At 44.9% G+C, this 9,699-nt stretch overlaps 1 protein-coding gene across 1 annotated transcript in view; it reads right to left on the minus strand.

Annotated features, from left to right (window-relative positions):
• Positions 1 to 310, minus strand: part of LIN54 (lin-54 DREAM MuvB core complex component) — a 69,189-nt gene extending 68,879 nt beyond the window's left edge. The window contains exon 1 of the mRNA XM_084759961.1: positions 159 to 310. The gene's annotated coding sequence lies outside the window, so the exon portion shown is untranslated. The remainder of the gene's footprint in view (positions 1 to 158) is intronic.
• Between the last annotated feature and the right edge of the window lie 9,389 nt (positions 311 to 9,699).

A 9,699-nucleotide genomic window follows, 5' to 3' on the forward strand; every position in this document is an offset into this window, starting at 1 on the left:
CCAGCGGCTCGCGGCCGCGCCCCGACGACCCTCCGCCCGCCGCGGCCCACCGGCCCAGCTGCCCGGGAGCCGGCCGGCGCTCTCCGCCCGCGCGGCCGCCCCGAGGGCCCGGCGCCGGTCCCCGCCGCTCCGCCCGGATCTCCGGAGCTGACACTCACCCGAACCGGCGGCGCCGCCGCCTCCTTCTCGCGCCGCGCTCCCCGGGCTCCCAGCAGCCGCGGCGGCGGCGGCGCCTCCGAAACACAGACCCGGGTTTGTTCAAAATCACGCGCCCAGCGCCATTCCACCGCCGCATCCCATAATACGCCGGGCCGCCCCGCCCGCCCCTGCGCCGCCCCGCCCCTTACGCGCCCCGCCCCGCCCCCTGGCAACCTGAGTGGCGTCTTTGCGCAAGCCTGGGGAGTGCTCTCGGATTCCACGTGACTCCTCCCGGGGCCTCTCTGTCAGAGGGAAGGCGGGGAGCACCGGCTGGGTTCGTGCTTCTGGCTTTGTGACAGTGCCACAGTAGGTGCGGTTTCCAGCACGCCCCCGCTTGGTGATGCCCTTGAGTGGGTGAGGAGGGCGTCGACATCCTTTCTCGAATGCTAAATCTCTTCGGGTTTAGTTCTGCAAGGGGCTCCAAAAAGCTCCAGAGAGGAGCACGCAGAGTTGAACTTATCTTGAAAGGGAGTTGTTGATCATTTGTTTTGCAATACAGTATGCACCTTATACTAATACAGTATTGATTTTTTTTTTATTCAATCATCTTTTCCTTCATTTCTTGGGATATTTATAAAAATCCAAGAAATAAAATGGCCTTGAGAGTATTCCGCGAGGTGCATCGTTTACAACGTAAAAATAACTCCCCAGGATTTAGACAGCTAAGTAAAAGTGAGAGGTGTCAAGTGGATACAAGGTATTGGCCTCAAATGTTAGTTCTATTAAGTTATAACCACCCTTTAGCAAGCCCAGTCGTGTGAACTTTGCATAAGCTTACAAGTTCACACGTGGGTCCATACGTGGGTTTTCTTGAGGATCAGTATCTTGAACTTAGGGTGTGAGAAACCTTCAGATCTATCCAAAAATCCTATTGAAATGACTGGTGGTACTGTGGGGGCATCTCTGGAAGGAAAAGGGCACAGTTATGGAGTCCCCAGATTTATCTGTGTTTAAGGAACTAATCCCCAGCCCTACACCCCACTCTGGTAGAAAAAGTCTGAGTTCTTTCCACCAGGATAGCATACTTCTGATAACACTACTACAAAATAGCACCTGAAGAGCCAGCACTCTGGGAGACAGACTGATCTCTATGAGTTCAAGGCCAGCCTGGTCTACAAAATGAGTCCAGGACAGCCAAGGCTGCACAGAAAAACCCTGTCTCATAAAACAAAAACAAAACAACCAAAAAACCCCAAACAGCAAACAAACAAAAAAGATTATCTTAAAACACAAAGCAAACATATATAAGGTAAAAATTGTGCTGATGAATACAAGTCACTAAGAAGATAAATCTAAAAAGCCAAGTATGTGGTTATCTGGGAAAAGGAACACAAAAAAAGAAACGTGATTAACAAATGCTTCAAGAACGTGGCCCTCCCTAAAATATAGACTCACATCTGTCTGTGTTCCAGGCAGGATTCATGAGAAAGGACACACCTAAGCATGTCCTAGGTAAGTCTTTATAAAGAGAAGAGCTTTAAAATGATAGAAAAAAAAAGTAGTTACTTCTAAGAAGCTAGGGGCGGGGGGGAGGCGGTACTGATGAGAGACAGGACAACATTAGTACTGTATAGCTTTGACTTCTCATATGAAACCCCGGAAGCTACAAAGGAAAAAGCTGTCAACACAGCCCAGATTCCATTGCAGTCAGGAGACAGAGGCCTGTGCCTTGCACACCTTCACAGACACACTTCTCATGGACATCCTCTTAGGGGTCACTAAGAGTGAACACAACTGCCATGGCCAATTCTAGCGTCATTTGAAAGGAGGGAACCTCAAGAAAAATGCCTCCATAAGATCAAGCTGTATATGGGAGGATACAAGGGATGGGATAACAATTGAGATGTAATATGAATAAATTAATAAAATATATTTTTTAAAAAGATCAAGCTGTATGCATTTTCTTAAATAGTGATTGATGAGGGAGGGCCCAGCAGACTGTAGGTGGTACCATCCTTGGGCTGGTGGTCCTGGGTTTCTGTAACAAAGTAGGCTAAGCAAGCCAGTAAGCCCCACACCTCCATGGCCTCCGGTTCTTGTCTGGTTTGAGTTCCTGTCCTGACTTCCTTCAGTGATGGACCACAAAACCCTTTCCTCCTCGGCTTGCTGTTAGTCATGGCATTTCATCGCGGCAATTGGAACCCTAACAAGGACAGCAACACATGCTCTCTACTCAGGGAATTCTGGAGCCTGAGGCCTGAGAATTATGTGAGGCTACCTGGGCCTCATATCAAGAACACATGTTTGTTACAACTACTTTCTTCAAACTGAAACATTACTTCCAGTAGGTAGGCTTCTTATGACTCAGAAAGAGAAACTCTTGCAAAATCTCAGGAAATAAATAGAATTCACCAGAAGCACCAGGAACTTAAAAGATTTACAAGACTGCCTCCCCAAGACTGTATACAGTAACAATCGCTGGGGAAGGGAGAATCTTGAACCAATTGAGCTGCATCCATGCTGTGCACGGGTGGTTACAGCTTTCATGAGTTGTGTCTCATGCTGTTAGGAACTTTTGAAAATGCGGCTGCCTTTCAGTTATCCACAGTTCTGAGAATAATCCCACACACATACTCTTGTAAGTAATCCCAATAAATTTGCTAGGACATTAGGCTCATGGCATCCTGTATCAAAAAAAAAAAAAACCACAAAAATAGAAATAGGAAAATCTAAAATAAGTAAGCTGCCTAGGGGGGAAAACCCAAAAACAATAAAACAGGTTATAAAACCAGAATTGGACGGTGATGAATGAAGCAGCAAAGGCACTTAAGTTCTGTCTCTGATGAGCCTGGAGAGATGGCTCAGACGTTAAGAGCACTACCTGTACCTCTAAAGGTCCTGAGTTCAATTCCCAGCAACCACATGGTGACTTACAACCATCTACAATGAAATCTGGTGCCCTCTTCTGGCCTGCAGGTGTACAGTCCAGGTATACATAATAAATAAATCTTAAAAAAAAAAAATTCCATCTCTGAAACCTCTGTGAAGGTGGATGGTTAAGAACAGACTCCCCAAAGCTGTCTCTGCCCTCCATGTGCATGCATGGTGCACATGAGCCCTTGTCACTAGTAAAGAAACACGCATGGTTCTCATCAAGATAGGAGGGATGCTGGGAAGAGGAATCCAAGGAAGGTAATTTACTTTAACTATGCAAGGCAGTATAGGTGAATAATGACAGTGTAACAAAATTATAGGGCCCAGCACCTGGGAGGCAGAGGCAGGTCGATCTCTGTGAGTTTGAGGCCAGTCTGGTCTACAAAGTGAGTCTAGACAGCCAAGGCTACACAGAGAAACCTTGTCTCAAAAAAAAATTATACTTGCAATTCCATTTTAGATTTATTCATTTTTATTTTATGTGTGTGGGTGGTTGTATGCATGTATGTCTGTGCACCATGTGCATACAGTGTCTGTGGAGACCAGAAGAGGGCGTCTGTTCGTCTGGAACTGGAGTCACACACATTTGTTAGGTGCCATATAGGTACTGAGACCCAAACCTCAATCCTCTTCAAGAGCAGCATGTGCTATTAACCACGCAGCCCAATCCCCAACTGCCTTACGTGTGTGTGTGTGTGTGTGTGTGTGTGTGTGTGTGTGTGTGTGTGAAAACATGCACATGCCACGGTTCTTGGTTGCCACCACGTGTGTCCCCAGAATCAAACTCGGGGTTAGCTCTGTCACCAGATGAGGCATCTCATTGGCCCCTCAACTGTTTTTCCTAGTCATATTTCTGTAGTAGCATTAGTGCTGTTGTTCAGAGGCTGTTGGAAACACAGCGTGAGGCAAAAAGAAAAAGTCATCATGGGACGTACTGAATCGGGGATCCTGGGCAGGGACACTAGAAGACCAACACTGAACAGGTACATGAGCTCGTGAGGTTTTTTTTTTTCACCCTTAAAATACATATTTTCTAGTTCTGTCCCGTGTGAAGGGCAAAATTACTAATACAATAGTAAGAACATTCCTAGCACTTGGCTTGTCAGCTGTTGTGACCATTGATCTCCCTAAAAGAACAACAGCTTCTTGGGAACTGGCTGTGCCAGGTCTAGATTAGAAAGGGCAGGAGGATTCTAAAACAGATGGTCTCAAAGCACCACCCAGTACGGGAGGGAGTGAGTACGGCTCGTGGGGAAGATGTCGAGAGCACTGTTCGACCACACAATCACACATTCTCTTTTCCATAGCGAGGTACATTTGGGTCGGACAAGGTAAAAATACGAAAGAATGTACCCCAGAATGGGGGGAGGGCGGGTCCAGGATGACTTCCTTCGCATGTCTGTGCTGAGACACTGGCACCTGTGGAGTTGGCTGTCATAATGGTACCCTAGCCAGAGAAATAGCATCATTAGAGCAGAGTTTAGTGGGTGGGATTAATATGCCAGTGGGGTTAAATCTTCTAGATGTTTCACAACTGTCACAACCCCTCCAGTGGAGTCTGTGTGACAAACGTTACCACAAAACCGAGGCGACGGCCCCTACTCATAGGGAGAGCTTCCCAAAATGGGTCTGATGTTCTTGCCAGGAGTGGCTAATTGTGGTCCCCCTCCTTTTTTTCTCTTATCACTCATTGTTTGAAAACATCCTGACTGTTTTTCTAAATGTTTTCCTTTTCTGCCTTTGTTTTACTTTTCTTATCAAAAAACTTCTAAACCTAACTGTGCTGCTAGAAGACCCTTTACTTAAAACTACAGCCAAGGGTCATTCAGTCAAGTTTACCACTAAGTTCCGTTCCACTTGTTAATAAAAACATGGCTAAAAAATAATCATAGTCCATATTATAACTTACAAGTAAAAATTTGAGTAAAACTCCAGATAGTGATGAATGAGCTTTAAAAAAAAAAAAACTGTCTTGATTCACAGATGTTTGACATAATGAAAAAAAACATTGACCTTTGATACAGAGGGCACATACACTGATACCAATCTAATGACTTATAAATGATTGTTCAAGATTGATACAACATAATTACACTACATCCTGTATTTTCATTTGTATGAAAAAATAATATAACCATGTGCGTAAACACCCCCGTTTTAAAATGTGTATATAAACCTGACTTGCTTGTCTCCAAAATACACTCAAAATCAAACAGCAGCTCTGGGTTTGTTTCTGTTTGTCACTCGCCTTATCTTCTGCACACTGACACTTCAAAAACTCCCGACTGAGACGGTCCAGGACACGCAGCACCTCAACTTTTAATATTTATTTTGAATTATGTATAAGTGTGTTGATATGTTCTCAAAAAGTGGAGAAGCCCACAGAGACCAGAACAGGGAATCCATTTCCCTGGAGCTGGTGCTACAGGCAGACATGAGTGGCCTGTTATGGGTGCTAGAAACTGAACCCATGTCGTTTAGGTAAGTGCTCTTAGTCTCTCTCTCTCTCTCTCTCTCTCTCTCTCTCTCTCTCTCTCTCTCTCTCTCCTTTTTTTCTTTAAAAAACATTTTTTTTGAGATAGTGCCTTACTACATAGCCCCTGGCTGGCCTGAAATTTTCTATGTAGAGCAGGCTGGCCTGGTATTCACAGAGATCTGTCTCTGTTTCCCAAGTGCTGGGATTAAAAGGCATGTGCTCCACACCAGCTCTGCCTGGTGAGCTCTGGGTTTAATTGGTGAGCTCCCTATATATAAAAAACAAAACAGCAATGGAAGATGAAGCCTAACACACACACACACACACACACACACACACACACACACACACACAGAGAGAGAGAGAGAGAGAGAGAGAGAGAGAGAGAGAGAGAGATTCAGTGAACACCAGAACATTTGCATTTGACCCCAATGATACCACAGTGGTATATTTCAGGCACACCAGTGTCAAGGTTTGTACCACGTCTTCCTGGTTCTACTGAGCACGATTTTGAGTAGTTTGCTGAATTCTCTTGCCATTCTTTTGTCTTTTTTTTTTTTTTCAGAGCTGAGGACCGAACCCAGGGCCTTGCACTTGCTAGGCAAGCACTCTACCACTGAACTATATCCCCAACCCCTCTCTTGCCATTCTTTTGTTGTTGCTCTTTTGGTTTTTGGTTTTTGAGACAGGGTTTCTCTGTGTAGCCTTGGCTATCCCGGGACTCGCTTTGTAGAACCAGGGTGGCCTCGAACTCACAGAGATCCGCCTGCCTCTGCCTTCCCGATGCTGGCATCACAGGCGTGCGCCACCATGCCAGGCTTCTCTCTTGCTGTTCTTTTCAGTCCTGTTTAGGGACTGAATCATTCCTTTGCACTGTGTACCCTGCCCTTCTGTTTGTCACCTGGTAGCTGTCCTGATGAGCAGATCTACTATTGCTGTCCTTGCATTTCAAGCAATCTTATCTTGACTTAATAATGTCCCAGAGCACAAAGGGCAGTGAAACTGGCCATCCTCATATGCTAAAGAGGGTTTGGTTAGGTGAAAAGTGAGAGTTCGAGATAAGGAAGAAAAGTTAATCCTGTGGAGACTGCTGAGCTCCAGGTAAACTAGCAACTGTGAGAATGACACTGCTGTTATGGTTATTCTTCTGTATTAGTGTGTTAGTGTGCACTGCAACATGCACACATGTGTGGAGGTGGTGGGAGCCTACAGCGAGCTCCACCTTATTTGCACGAAACTGGAAGCTTGCTCATTCAGCTAGACTGGCCGACCTGTGAGCCCTCAGGACCTACCTGTCATAAACTAACTCTGTGTGTGGGTCCTGGGAATCCAAACTCCCTGTGTGTTACACTCTTTGCGTACTGAGCTATCTCCCCGACCCCACATCCTGTGTTTTTGAAAGGTTTACTAGTTTTATCTCATGTGTATATGTGTTTGCTTGCCTGAGTTTCTGTGTACTGCTTTTGTCGAGGAGCCCTAGGAGGCCAGAAAATGGTATATCAAATTTTCTGGAACTGAGGTTACAGGCAGTTGTGAGTCACCATATAGATGCTGGGAATTCAAGAGCCGTATCTCCAGTCCCGCCCGAGGGTTTCGTTTTGTTTTTCAACCTCCTGGGTTTTGCTGGGTGGTAGTGGCGCATGCCTGTAATCCCAGAAAGCACTTGGGAGGCAGAGGCAGCTAGAAGCAAGTCCAGAACAGTCAAGATCCACAGAGAAGGGCTGGAGAGATGGCTCAGTGGTTAAGAGCACTGCCTGCTCTTCCAAAGGTCCTGAGTTCAATCCCGGCAACCACATGGTGGCTCACAACTATCTACAATGAGATCTGGTGCCCTCTTCTGGCAATGAGGCAAAACACTGTATAATACATAAATACATAAATAAATAAATAAATAAATAAATAAATAAATAAAAAGATACACAGAGAAACCCTGTCTCAAAAAAAAAAAAAAAAAAAAAAAAGCAAAAAAACCCAAACCTAAACAAAATCATCCTGGGTTTTGCGCAGACGTAAAAATGTCAAATAAAATTACAGAGCCCATTGCCTCAGACCCAGCTCCCGTCCTACCCTAAGGACTAGACTATAATTGAAATGTGGAATGAGTCACAGTAGCATACATCTCAAGCTATTTATTTCAACTTTAGAGACATCAAGATTAAAGAGACTTCTTTTTCAAACAAGCAGTTTCAGTTACCACACTGATGAAGTGCCCTCGATGCCTTGTACCTCAGGGAAGGGCGCTATTCCACTGTAAAAAGGACACTGCCACTGAGGTGTAAGGTGTGCTCCCAGATTTCTTTTGATTTTCTCTTTTCAGACAGGTCCCACTAAGTTGTCCAGACAGGCCTGGAGAGGTCCATGCCAACAGACCGGAAGTACCCTCTACAGGCACAAAGGCTGCCCGACTGGAAAGAGAATTTCCAACATAACCAACGCTAAACGTTCTTGCCAAAAGGACGTGAGGTGCATTGCTATGGAGAAACTGTACATTACCCTATTTTCCTTGTTCTGTTCCCTTCGCAACAGAGAGAACATGTCATTTATAACATAGTAAAATGGCAAAATGCTTCAAGGTCAGTATTTGCTGCTGTAGGTAAGTCTGTAAAAAAAATTGCAATTCCAAATAGATCTGACTGGAGAGCAAAACACGAGAATCCTCCTGTTAAGTGCAATTTGGAAAAAAAGCTGCCCCCAAACTGTATGTACCTTGACCCACTTTTGGGAGTGTATTTCACTTGCATGTATCTTAAGTCATGTACATATAAGGTCATCCACTACACCATTGATTGCTCTATTAAAAAGGACTTAATATGTCCTATATATTAAATGTATCATCAGTGCTGGTGAAAAATGATGATAAAAAAAAAAGGACCAGTCTTACAAGGCTAAATCAGCAGAAAAAGTGAAAACATAAAGAACAACAATAAGACAGGTTACTTTTTGTGAAAGGAAAACGAAAATCTTACATTTATTTGATTGCATTTTTGGAAAGAAGTTTATAAGACTACATGAGTACTGAATGTATTCACATGTAAAACTAAGATGGCTGGGACCCATGTGGGTTTCGTAAGGAGTGAACTTGGGAATGGCTGCAGCTGCAGGCAGTGTGATTGTCGCTTCTGGACACTGCAGGACCTCTGGTGGCCAGGACATCACCTGTCTAAAGGATTCAAAGGAAAAATTACGTCTTTAATCCCAGCACTCGGGAGGCAGAGGCAGGCAGATTAGGCAGATTGCTGTGAGTTCGAGGCCAGCCTGGTCTACAAAGCAAGTCCAGGACAGCCAAGGCTAACACAGAGAAACCTTGTCTGGAGGGGGTGGTGGAGGTGGTGGTGGAATACAGGGTATAACAGGGAAAGGCAATACACATGAATAGTCCATAGGTGTGTGTGTGTGTGTGTGTGTGTGTGTGTGTGTGTACATTAAATCTATACTATATCTTACGCTTTTGTGGGACAAGGTCTCTTGTAATCCAAGATGACCTCAAACTTGCCAAGTTAGTGAGCATAGCCTTGAACTCCTGATCCTCCTGCCTCCATCTTTGGGATGCTGGGATTACAGGTGATCACCACCAAGACTAACTATTCATTTTTTAAATAAGGGGAATGTGTCGAAAGCAGTTCACTATCATCATAAAGTATGCAGTTGACTTTCTTACACGTTGGGAAATGCAGACATCATCACACCTAAGCAGTGGAGATTCATCCTGGGAGGATCATTTTCTTTTTAAATGGGGCATTTGGGGAAGAGTTTCAAGACAGGGTTTATCTGTATAGCCTTGGCTGTAGCTTTATAGACCAGGCTGGCCTCACTGCCTCCCTAAGTGCTGGGATTACAGGCATGCGCCACTGTGCCCGGCTGAGGACCATTTTCTTGATCATAGTATATTCCCTCCCAAGGTCAATTATCTGAAAAAAACCAGCCTGTCTCCATTCTTAGGCTTAAAAGCCTTTTTATAGTAAAGATAGACTAGGTTTCTTCCTGTTTATGATTAAACCTCTTGTTTTCTAAGGAGTGGGCTATGCCCCATCTGCAACCTTAACTACAGATGGTTCTGCACTGCTTGTTCCAGGAGTAGAAACCATGTCTTCGTTTCAAAACGTGGGTTATAACCACCTTGCACCCCTGCCTTTGTTTCAGGAAGGACTAAC

Source organism: Acomys minous, assembly GCF_964271855.1.
Source record: "Acomys minous genome assembly, chromosome: 15".
NCBI lineage: Eukaryota > Metazoa > Chordata > Mammalia > Rodentia > Muridae > Acomys > Acomys minous.